The sequence below is a fragment of the Salvelinus sp. IW2-2015 genome, unplaced genomic scaffold, assembly GCF_002910315.2.
Source record: "Salvelinus sp. IW2-2015 unplaced genomic scaffold, ASM291031v2 Un_scaffold1173, whole genome shotgun sequence".
Taxonomy (NCBI): domain Eukaryota; kingdom Metazoa; phylum Chordata; class Actinopteri; order Salmoniformes; family Salmonidae; genus Salvelinus; species Salvelinus sp. IW2-2015.
In genome coordinates, this window is record NW_019942765.1 from 7,074 (window position 1) to 18,517 (window position 11,444).

The window sequence follows — 11,444 nt, forward strand, 5'->3', positions numbered from 1 at the left end:
CAAGTGAAACGGGGCGGAATAAATTGTGTCCCTGGCTATATACTATGTTACCTATAGCGACTTCCTGACCTGTACTCCGGCCGTGCGGGCTACTGTGTGCTCTGCTCTTGTAACGTAAACCGGCTGTGCTGTAATAATGTGGCTTCCGGCTGATACTCTGTTACCTATAAGGCACATTCTCCTGATGTGCCTCTGGCCCGATCCGTGCGGCTGGCTTACTCCTGACTGTATTGTATAAAACGTTCCAGTCCCGCTTGCCTTCAAAATATGCTTGTCCTGGATAACTGTACCCTGTAGAACCTCTTGATGTCCCTCTTGGTGCGCGATAACCGAGGCACCAAGCGAAATATTACAGCACACCGTTACTACACAGCACCAGTAGCCACGCCAGGAGACATCAGGAAGTCCTATAGGTAACAATATAACCAGGACACCACATATTACAGCCACACCGTTACTACACAGCACAGTAGCCACGCAGAGACATCAGAAGTCCTAAGGTAACAATATACACCAGGACACCACTATATTACAGCACACCGTTACTACACACACCAGTAGCCACGACAGAGACATCAGGAAGTCCTATAGGTAACAATATAACCAGGACACCACATATTACAGCACACCGTTACTACACAGCACCAGTAGCCACGCAGGGGACATCAGAAGTCCTACAGGTAACAATATACACCAGGACACCACATATTACAGCACACCGTTACTACACACACCAGTAGCCACGCCAGGAGGACATCAGAGAAGTCCTACAGGTAACAAATCACCAGACTACGACCACACATTAGAGACAACACCTATACTCATACCTGTCCTGGCGGATCGACAAGAAGCCACGCAGAGGACATCAAGAAGTCCTACAGTAACAATATACACCAGACACGACACACTATTAGTAGACAACCCTTAACTCTACCTGGTCCTGGATCGACAAGAAGCCACGACAGAGGACATCAGAAGTCCTACAGGTAACAATATACACCAGGACACCACATATTAGTCAGACCACACCTACTACACCAGCACCAGTAGCCACAGCAGGGACATCAAGAAGTCCTACAGGTAAACAATATACACCAGGACACCACTATATACAGCACACCATTTACTACACAGCACCATAGCCACGCCAGAGGACATCAGGAAGTCCTACAGGTAACAATATACACCAGACACCACATATTACAGCACACCTTACTACACAGCACCAGTAGCCATGCCAGAGGACATCAGGAAGTCCTACAGGTAACAATTAACACCAGGACACCACATATTACAGCACACCGTTACTACACAGCACCAGTAGCCACGCAGAGGACATCAGGAAGCTGGGAAGTCCTATAGGCACGCTACACAGCGCCACAGGACACAACCTAGAGAATGTGGACTTTTCTTTTTTAACACAGTCCACTGTGAGACAAGATCCTCTAGAGGTCAACAGAGAGCTGCTGTTGCTGAACTACACTGAGTGTACAAAACATTAGGAACACCTGCTCTTTCCATGACATAAGACTGACCAGGTGAATCCAGGTGAAAGCTATGATCCCGTATTGATGTCACTTGTTAAATCCACTTCAATCAGTGTAGATGAAGGGGAGGAGATGGGTTGAAGGAGGATTTGTAAGCCTTGAGACAAGGATTGTCTATGTGTGCCATTTTAAGGGTAAATGGCTGTGGTATAAAGTACTTAAGTAAAAATACTTCAGACTTTTTCTTTGGGTTTCTGTACTTTACTATTTATATTTTTGGCAACTTTTACTTTTACTTCACTACATTCCTAAGGAAAACAATGTACTTTTTACTCCATACATTTTACCTGACACACAAAAGTACACGTTACATTTTGAATGCTTAGCAGGACAGGAAAATGGTCTAATTCACACACTTATCAAGAGAACATCCCTGGTTGTCCCTCTGACCTCTGATCTGGTGGACTCGATAAAACACATGCGTCGTTTGTCATTTATGTCTGAGTGCGCCCCTGGCTATTCCTAAATAAAATAAAAAAGCAAGAACATTGTGCTATGTGGTTTTGCTTAATATAAGGAATTTGAAACAATTTATACTTTTACTTTTGATACTTAAGTATATTTTAAACCAAATACTTTTAGACTTTTACTCAAGTAGTATTTTACTGGGTGACTTTCGCTTTTACTTGAGTCATTTTCTATTAAGGTATCTTTACTTTTACTCAAGTTTGACAATTGGGTACTTTTTTCACCACTGGTAAATGGGCAAGACAAAAGATTGAAGTGCCTTTGAACGGGGTATGAACGGGGTATGAGCGAGGTATGGTCGTAGGTGCCGGTTTGTGTAAAGAACTGCAACGCTGCTGAGTTTCACGCTCAGTTTCCCGTGTATATCAAGAATAGTCCACCACCCAAAGGACATCCAGCCAACTTGACACAACTGTGGGAAGCATTGGGGTCAACATGGGCCAGCATCCCTGTGGAACACTTTCAACACCTTGTAGAGTCAATGCCCCAGTGAATTTTAAGCTGCTCTGAAGGCAACTCAATATTAGGAAGGTGTTCCTAATGTTTTGTACACTCAGTGTATGTGATAGAGATGACGTGATGGCGTTACATGAGGGTTCTAGAACTATAGAATGGGGGGGATGTTTGACACACACACCAGTCATAAACCTCTTCCTGTTCTCTGTCCAATCAGGAAACTGGCTCTGAAGTTCCACCCAGACAAGAACCCAGACAACCCCGAGGCTGCTGATAAGTTTAAGGAAATCAACAACGCCCACTCCATCCTGAACGACTGTACCAAGAGGAACATCTATGACAAGTACGGATCCCTGGGACTGTACGTGGCCGAGCAGTTTGGAGAGGAGAACGTCAACACCTACTTTGTCCTCTCCTCCTGGTGGGCCAAGGTAAGACAACATCTCGTCCTCTCCGTGGGCCAGGGTAAGACAACGTCTCGTCCTCCTGTGGGCGAGGTAAGACAACGTCTCGTCCTCCTGGTGGGCCAGGGTAAGACAACGTCTCGTCCTCTCCTGGTGGGCCGAGGTAAGCAACGTCTCGTCCTCCTGGTGGGGCCGGAGGTAAACAACGTCTCGTCTCTCCCTGGTGGGGCCGAGGTAAGACAACGTCTCGTCCTCCTGGTGGGGCCGAGGTAAGACAACGTCCTCCGTGTGGGCCGTGTCACGTCTTGGTGGGCGAGGTAAGACAACGTCTCGTCCTCCTGGTGGGGCCGAGGTAAGACAACGTCTCGTCCTCCTGGTGGGCCGAGGTAAGACAACGTCTCGTCCTCCTCGTGGCCGAGGTAAGACAACGTCTCGTCCTCCTGGTGGGGCCGAGTAAGACAACGTCTCGTCCTCCTGGTGGAATATATGGAGTCCCAGTAAATGTATGGAGTTATAATGGAGTCCCGAAATGTAAGTGTAGATATTTGGATCCCAGTAAGTGTGTAGATATGGAGTCCCCTGTAATGTAGTGGTAGATATATGGAGTCCCCTGTAAATGTAGTGGTAGATATATGGAGTCCCTGTAAATGTAGTGGTAGATATATGGAGTCCCGTAAATGTAGTGGTAGATATATGGAGTCCCCGTAAATGTAGTGGTAGATATATGGAGTCCCCTGTAAATGTAGTGGTAGATATATGGAGTCCCTGTAAATGTAGTGGTAGATATATGGAGTCCCCTGTAAATGTAGTGGTAGATATATGGAGTCCTCAGTAAATGTAGCGGTAGATATATGAGCCCCAGTAGATGTAGGTAATATATGGAGTCCCAGTAAATGTCACCCCTCAAGATCAATAAAATAGTAATTAGTTTGTGTGTCTCGTCTCCTTCCCTCTCCCTGACGGTCTCCTTCTCTCTGCAGGGCCTGTTCATCTTCTGTGTCTCGTCTCCTTCCCTCTCCCTGACGGTCTCTCTCTCTCTGCAGGGCCTGTTCATCTTCTGTGTCTCGTCTCTTCCCTCTCCCTGACGGTCTCCTCTCTCTACAGGGCCTGTTCATCTTCTGTGCCTTGGCGACTGGCTGCTACTTCTGCTGCTGTCTGTGCTGCTGCTGTAACTGCTGCTGTGGGAAGTGTAAACCGCGGCCGCCGCGGACCAGGAACCAGAGTTCTACGTCTCCCCTGAAGACCTGGAGGCACAGATGCAGTCTGACGAGAGAGGTGAGGAGTGTACTCAATCAACCAATAGAACTAGAGGTGAGAGAGCTTCATCAACCAATAGAACTAAGAGGTGAGAGAGCATTATCAACCAATAGAACTAGAGATGGAGAGAGCTTCATCAACCAATAGAACTAGAGATGGAGAGAGCTTCATCAACCAATAGAACTAGAGGTGAGAGAGCATTATCAACCAATAGAACTAGAGATGGAGAGAGCTTCATCAAACCAATAGAACTAGAGTGGAGAGAGCTTCATCAACCAATAGAACTAGAGGTGAGAGAGCTTCATCAACCAATAGAACTAGAGGTGAGAGAGCTTCATCACCAATAGAACTAGAGATGGAGAGAGCTTCATCAACAATAGAATAGAGGTGAGAAGCATCATCAACCAATAGAACTAGAGGTGAGAGAGCTTCATCAACCAATAGAACTAGGATGAAGAGAGCTTCATCAACCAATGGAACTAGAGGTGAGAGAGCTTCATCAACCAATAGAACTAGAGGTGAGAGAGCTTCATCAACCAATAGAACTAGAGATGGAGAGAATGTTACTGAGGCTTTGTTGAAATCAAATCCTTTCTGGGTACCAATGAAGTACCCTACTGTGATCAGAAATAGCTTCTTAGCAAAGAGCGATTTCTCAAGCAAAATTTTTGCCAGGACTGTCTGGGAGTGTCTGAGTGGGGAAGAGCTGTTGGCACTATCTAATTTATCGACTGGGGATGTCACCAGCCAGGCCAAATCTCCATCTCAGCAGAAACAGGCTGACATTTCAGGCCTTTTTCAAACAGCACTTACACTAAAAGGGCATTATCATTTTCACAGTATTATTCCAAACTCAATGTGGAATATATATATTATATATATAATATATACTGCCTCTATCAGTCTTCCTTCGTTCAACCAAGTGAAAATCCACTCTACTTCAAGACCTAGTCCAGTCAAAAATGTGACATTTTTGACTGGACTAGTCTTGAAGTAGAGTGGATTTTCACTTGGTTGAACGAAGGAAAGACTGATAGAGGCCAGTCGATCCCAGGGAGGCAAGGAACTGTATTTTAGAAGAGATTAACTCTGGTCCGTCCTCTGCAACCTATGGGGTGGTCATTCGGGTTAAAGCTGCCTGCCGTCACACGTACAGTTTATTTAATTTGTAACGTGTGTGTGTGTTGTCCCCCCCCCCCCCCAGACGTTGGTGGTGACCCCATCATGGTGCAGCCATCCGGAACAGAGTCCACAGGCTGACGTCAGACAGCCACTCCAGCTACCGGACCGACACCGGATACAACTAAACACCCCTACACCCCACGCCCTTCAAGACTCGGTGTTGCCCGAGAGAAGGTTTCTTTGGCTGCCACTTGAAATATTAGCCTGATATTATCATCAAAACCCATTTCACTCTGACAAACACAAGCATAATTCCCCCATCACCTCTATCCACTGGCCTCTCCGTCTCCTCTATCACTGCCTCTCCGTCTCCTTATCCCTGCCTCTCCGTCTCCTCTATCCACTGGCCTCTCCGTCTCCTCTACCACTGTCCTCTCAGCTCCTCTATCCACTGGCCTCTCGTCTCCTCTATCCACTGGCCTCTCCGTCTCCTCCCAGTCCACCGGCCTCTCCGTCTCCTCTATCCACTGGGCCTCTCGTCTCCTCTATCCACGCGGCCTCTCCGTCTCCTCTATCCACGGTCGCTCCGTCCCTCTACCCGTCTCTCCTCCCAGCCACCGGGCTCTCCGTCTCCTCTATCCACTGGCCCCTCCGTCTCCTCCCCAGCCACGGGCCGCTCCCTATCCACTGGCCTCTCCGTCTCCTCCCAGCCACTGGCCTCTCCGTCTCCTCTATCCACCGGGTCTCTCCGTCTCCTCTATCCACTGGCCTCGCCGTCTCCTGTATCCACTGGCTCTCCCGTTCTCCTCTATCCACTGCCTCTCCGTCTCCTCCCCAGCCCACCGGCCCTCTCCGTCTCCTCCCCAGCCACCGGCCCTCTCCGTCTCCTCCCCAGCCACCGGCCCTCTCCGTCTCCTCTCTATCCACCAGAGAGGGGGAATCTTATGTCATCATGCTCTGATAGTGTTTCCTGAGCTTGGACATTAACTAGGTCATTCTCAGTGGGGAGAGGAGTGTAGGGCCACCTGGACATACATTATATACATTAATGGACATTACGTTGGCTTCCACGTGTGTGTGTGTGTGTGTGTGTGTGTGTGTGTGTGTGTGTGTGTTTATACTGAACAAAAATATAAACGTAACATGTAACAGTTTCAAAGATTTTACAGAGTTACAGTTCATATGATGAAATCAGTCAATTGAAATAAATTCATTCGGCCCTAAATCTATGGATTTCACATGACTGGGAATACAGATATGCATCTGTTGGTCACAGATGCCCCAGGAGCTTGTCACAGTATTTCTCTACATTCAAATGTGACTGTTGGCATCGATAAAATGCAATTGTGTTCGTTGTCCGTAGCTTATACCTGGCCATCCCATAACCCCATGGGGCACTCTGTGGTTGTGAGGCCGGTTCGACGTACTACCAAATTCTCTAAAACAACGTAGGCGGCTTATGGTAGAGAAATTAACATTCAATTATCTGGCAACAGCTCTGGTAAACATTCAGCATGCCAATTGCACGCTCCTTCAACTTGAGACATCTGTGGCATTGTGTTGTTTGACAAAACTGCATATTTTTTAGAGTGGACTTCTATTGTCTCCAGCACAAGGTGCACCTGTGTAATGATCATGCTGTTTAATCAGCTTCTTGATATGCCACACCTGTCAGGTAGATGGATTATCTTGGCAAAGGAGAAATGCTCACTAAACAGGGATGTAAACACATTTGTACACAAAATTTGAGAGAAATAAGCTTTTTTTTGTGCGTATGGAAAATGTCTTGTGATCTTTTATTTCAGCTCATGAAACATGGGACCAACACTTTACATGTTGCGTTTTATATTTTTTGTTAAGTATATATATATATATATATTGCATGAGTTTAGACTGTGTAGATACCATAACTAACAGTCACATTTCATTACCACTGGATCACCTGTCCATCAGTGGCTTGAGCAACTTCACTTTAAATTTAGAGAAGTGGAACCTGATGTTGTTCCTGAGTTCTGAGCCATGTTCTACCATTCTGTTTGGACCATGATTTGACTGCTGTTGATGTTGTGACACTGTCCCCCTCCTCGGGCAGCAACGAGATATCTGTGTTGAGACTTGTCACGGTCTGTAGGTCCACAGCTACCATGTCAACAGGTTTATCTTTTTATACGGAAACACACACAAACCCATAAAAGAACGTTGATTTAGTTTATCGTTGTGTACTGTAGACCGTGTCAACCATTGCCTCCCTAACCATGTACTGATCAAGGCACATGGTATTCTGCTTTATGGACTAAACACTTGCGCTGCTTACAGATTTTTGTTTTCCTTTGTTGCGTTTGTTCCTAGGAGTTTTGATCGTAGTTCCTGTAAGACGAGTGAAATATGAGAAGCATGTGACTAGATAGAAAGGGAGCAGGGTACCACACTATGAAAGATGTGTGTTTGTTTTAATGAAGGGTAAACACTGATTGCACCTAGACCTACCTAGACTATTACCATGGATACAGTATAGCAGGGTTCTGACACTGATTGCAACCTAGACCTACCTAGACTGTTACCATGGATACAGTATAGCAGGGTTCTGAAACACTGATTGCACCTAGACCTACCTAGACTATTACCATGGATACAGTATAGCAGGGTTTTGACACTGATTACACCTAGAACTACCTAGACTGTTACCGTGGATACAGTATAGCAGGGTTCTGACACTGATTACACCTAGTCCACTAGACTGTTACCATGGAAACGGTATAGCAGGGTTCTGACACTGATTACACCTAGACCTACCTAGACTGTTACCGTGGATACGGTATAGCAGGGTTCCCCCCAACTGGCGGTTGACATGTGATCGTAATACAAATGTAACCCAGGTTTAGAAATAATTATGTTTTATAGTCAATTATTATATCTGTACAAATAATTTGTAATTATGTTCTGGCACCCTGACCATCCGCTCAAGAAAATAAAATCTGCCCGCGTCTGAATCTAGTTGAAGATCCCTGCCCTATAATATGGACTCAGTGTCTTTTTAATAAGCCAGAATGATTTCCATACATTTTTAAAAATAAATATATCTCTATTTAATTCAGTGTCATCATGTGGATGTTTTCCCTCTTCCTCCACTTTCTCCTCTTCTTCATCATCGTTGTCCTCTTGCTCTCTGTTGTGTTCTCTCCAATACTACTACTACCCTTTGTGTTACCTACCCTCCTCCTCTTCTCTGTCCAATCCAGTGTTGTTTGTCCCTTACTGAAACTTGACATTAATTTGAGTTCTGAAGGATTTACTAACATAATGTAACCTGGTCTCTTAGCAGCTCTGTGTGTGCGTAATACTGCGTACGTGTGTATGAAAGCTTGTGCTAGGAGCTCAGAGTTCAGTGTTAGTGGGTAAAAGTGCTCAGAACGTCTCCCTCTATACCTATTACCACCAATCTATTCAACTCTTGGTTTTAAGATTTGTCTTTGAGGGAGTAATGAGAAATGTATAGGTTTCGATTTTATTAAGTTGTGTATATTTGAGTTTTGCAACAAAAAAAAATGTAGATTTCTTTCTTTTTTGTTTTGTTTCGCCAATAGATTGTATTGTTTCTTATTTATGTTGTCGGATAAGAGAATAACATTTTATATATCCAAAAGTGGTGGTTATGCCTGTTGGCTACATCTGTGTATTTAGTCAGACTGAATATGAGAGTATGGCTGGATCTCCCTATGTAGGGCACACTTGTTTTTTTTAAACCAGAGCCCTACCTATGGGACCTGATCAAAAGTAGTGCACTATATAGGGAATAGGGTTCCATTTGGAATACATCCTAAAAGACCAGTTTACTACAAGGAAGCATCATCAGGTTCTAGGTGTTCCAACACCCTCAGTAGTCACTCAGACTCGCTAGCCAATCATCTTTGAGCAGCATGGTGGTTGTATGTGTGATGTAATGCGTTCCATGAATCTCATTTTTGTGTTTTTAGATGTTATATATATATATATATTGTTGTTAGATCTTGTTTTACATCATGTTAGCAGGCTGTGTTATACTCCAGACTTTTTCAGTGTCAATCTAAAATTTTATCCACTTGTCATTTTGTCCTAACCTGAGTTGCCAGTCTGTTCGTGCTATCATACCAACTCCTTGTCACTCATTGGCACTCGGCTTGACAAGGACATTAATGGGGTTGGCAAGAGCACAAACAGGTCTGGGACCAGCCTCCATTTTGTTGAGCTCCAGTGTAAGAAAGAGCAAAATCCGTCAGAGCATCTTCCTTTTATATTCCCTCCTTTTCTTTCTAAGAAAGTTTCAAATTATCAAGTCAAACATTTTTAATTGTTTGTAGTTAATTGTCCTGCCCCTACTACTCACTCGTTTTGATTTAATTGGTTGTATTATCAGAATATCTGTTAACACGAAGACATTGACAAATGAAAATGCCATTTCTGTTACCCACAAATCCTTGCTGTTGTTTCTTTCTCCTCTTTTGAGGTGTCGAAATACACGCAACGTGTCGGAGAGAATGCAATGTGTATACAAAACGCAGTTCMACCGGATCAAGAAACAACATTGTGTTAGAAACTTTTAAAAAACCAACAAGAAATGTTAGTGCAAATATATAGCGGTAAGATAATAATGAAGCATTATTTTATTTTGTATCTTTTTAAATAAATGAATATATAGCTTAAATGGTATGTAAACTAGGTGTGTGTGTGTGTGTGTGTGGTCACTTGAATGAATGGTTGAGTTCTCCTGTACATACAAGTGGAAGTAAATAGAAGATAGGATGTATGTTTTAGCATGGTCATCTACTGTCTGAAAGAGAAGTCGGGTGTCATTCATCTGATGTGCTGTTGTAAAATAAATGTTTCCGATGCTTAAACAAGTCTCATTTGTGACTCCTTTTTTAGAAAGTAAATGATGTCTACGCATTCTGTATTGTAAACTCGGCAAAAAGAAACAATGAAACGTTCTCTCACTGTCAACTGTGTTTTTATTTTCAGTAAACTTCACGTGTAAATATTTGTAGTGTATGAACATAACAAGATTCAACAACTGAGACATAAACTGAACAAGTTCCACAGACATGTGACTATCAGAAATTGAATAATGTGTCTGTGAACAAAGGGGGGGGAGGGCAAAATCAAAAGTAACAGTCAGTATCTGGTGTGGCCACCAGCTGCATTAAATACTACAGTGCATCTCCTCCTCATGGAATGCACCAGGTTTGCCAGTTCTTGCTGTGAGATGTTACCCCATTCTTCCACCAAGGCACCTGCAAGTTCCCGGACATTTTTTGGGGGAATGGCCCTAGCCCTCACCCTCCGATCCAACAGATCCCAGACGTGCTCAATGGGAGATCCGGGCTCTTCGCTGGTCATGGCAGAATACTGACATTCCTGTCTTGCAGGAAATCACGCACAGAACGAGCAGTATAGCTGGTGGCATTGTCATGCTGGAGGGTCATGTCAGGATGAGCCTGCAGGAAGGGTACCACATGAGAGAGGAGGATGTCTTCCCTGTAACACACAGCTTTGAGATTGCCTGTAATGACAACAAGCTCAGTCTGATGATGCTGTGACACACCGCCCCAGACAATGACGGACCCTCCACCTCCAAATCGATCCCGCTCCAGAGTACAGGCCTCGGTGTAACGATCATTCCTTCGACGATAAACGCAAATCTGACCATTACCCCTGGTGAGACAAAACCACGACTCGTCAGTGAAGAGCACTTTTTGCCAGTCCTGTCTGGTCCAGCGACGGTGGGTTTGTGCCCATAGACGATGTTGTTGCCTGTGATGTCTGGTGAGGACCTGCCTTACAACAGGCCTACAAGCCCTCAGTCCAGCCTCTCTCAGCCTATTGCGGACTGTCTGAGCACTGATGGAGGGATTGTGCGTTCCTGGTGTAACTCGGGCAGTTGTTGTTGCCATCCTGTACCTGTCCCGCAGGTGTGATGTTCAGTCTGCCYCTGCGAGAATGATCAGCTGTCCGTCCTGTCTACCTGTAGCGCTGTCTTAGGCATCTCACAGTACGGACATTGCAATTTATTGCCCTGGCCACATCTGCAGTCCTCATGCCTCCTTGCAGCATGCCTAAGGCACATTCACGCAGATGAGCAGGGACCCTGGGCATCTTTCTTTTGGTGTTTTTCAGAGTCAGCAGAAAGGCCTCTTTAGTGTCCTAAATTTTCATA

At 44.9% G+C, this 11,444-nt stretch overlaps 1 long non-coding RNA gene and 1 pseudogene across 1 annotated transcript; both read left to right on the plus strand.

Annotated features, from left to right (window-relative positions):
- Window positions 1-306: 306 nt before the first annotated feature.
- LOC112069964 (dnaJ homolog subfamily C member 5-like) lies at window positions 307-5,527 on the plus strand (annotated as a pseudogene).
- A 114-nt stretch (window positions 5,528-5,641) lies between these two features.
- On the plus strand, window positions 5,642-10,132 carry LOC139024196 (uncharacterized). The gene is made up of 2 exons (XR_011475488.1): window positions 5,642-5,751; window positions 5,869-10,132. It is a non-coding gene; the product is annotated as an uncharacterized lncRNA (long non-coding RNA).
- Window positions 10,133-11,444: the final 1,312 nt, after the last annotated feature.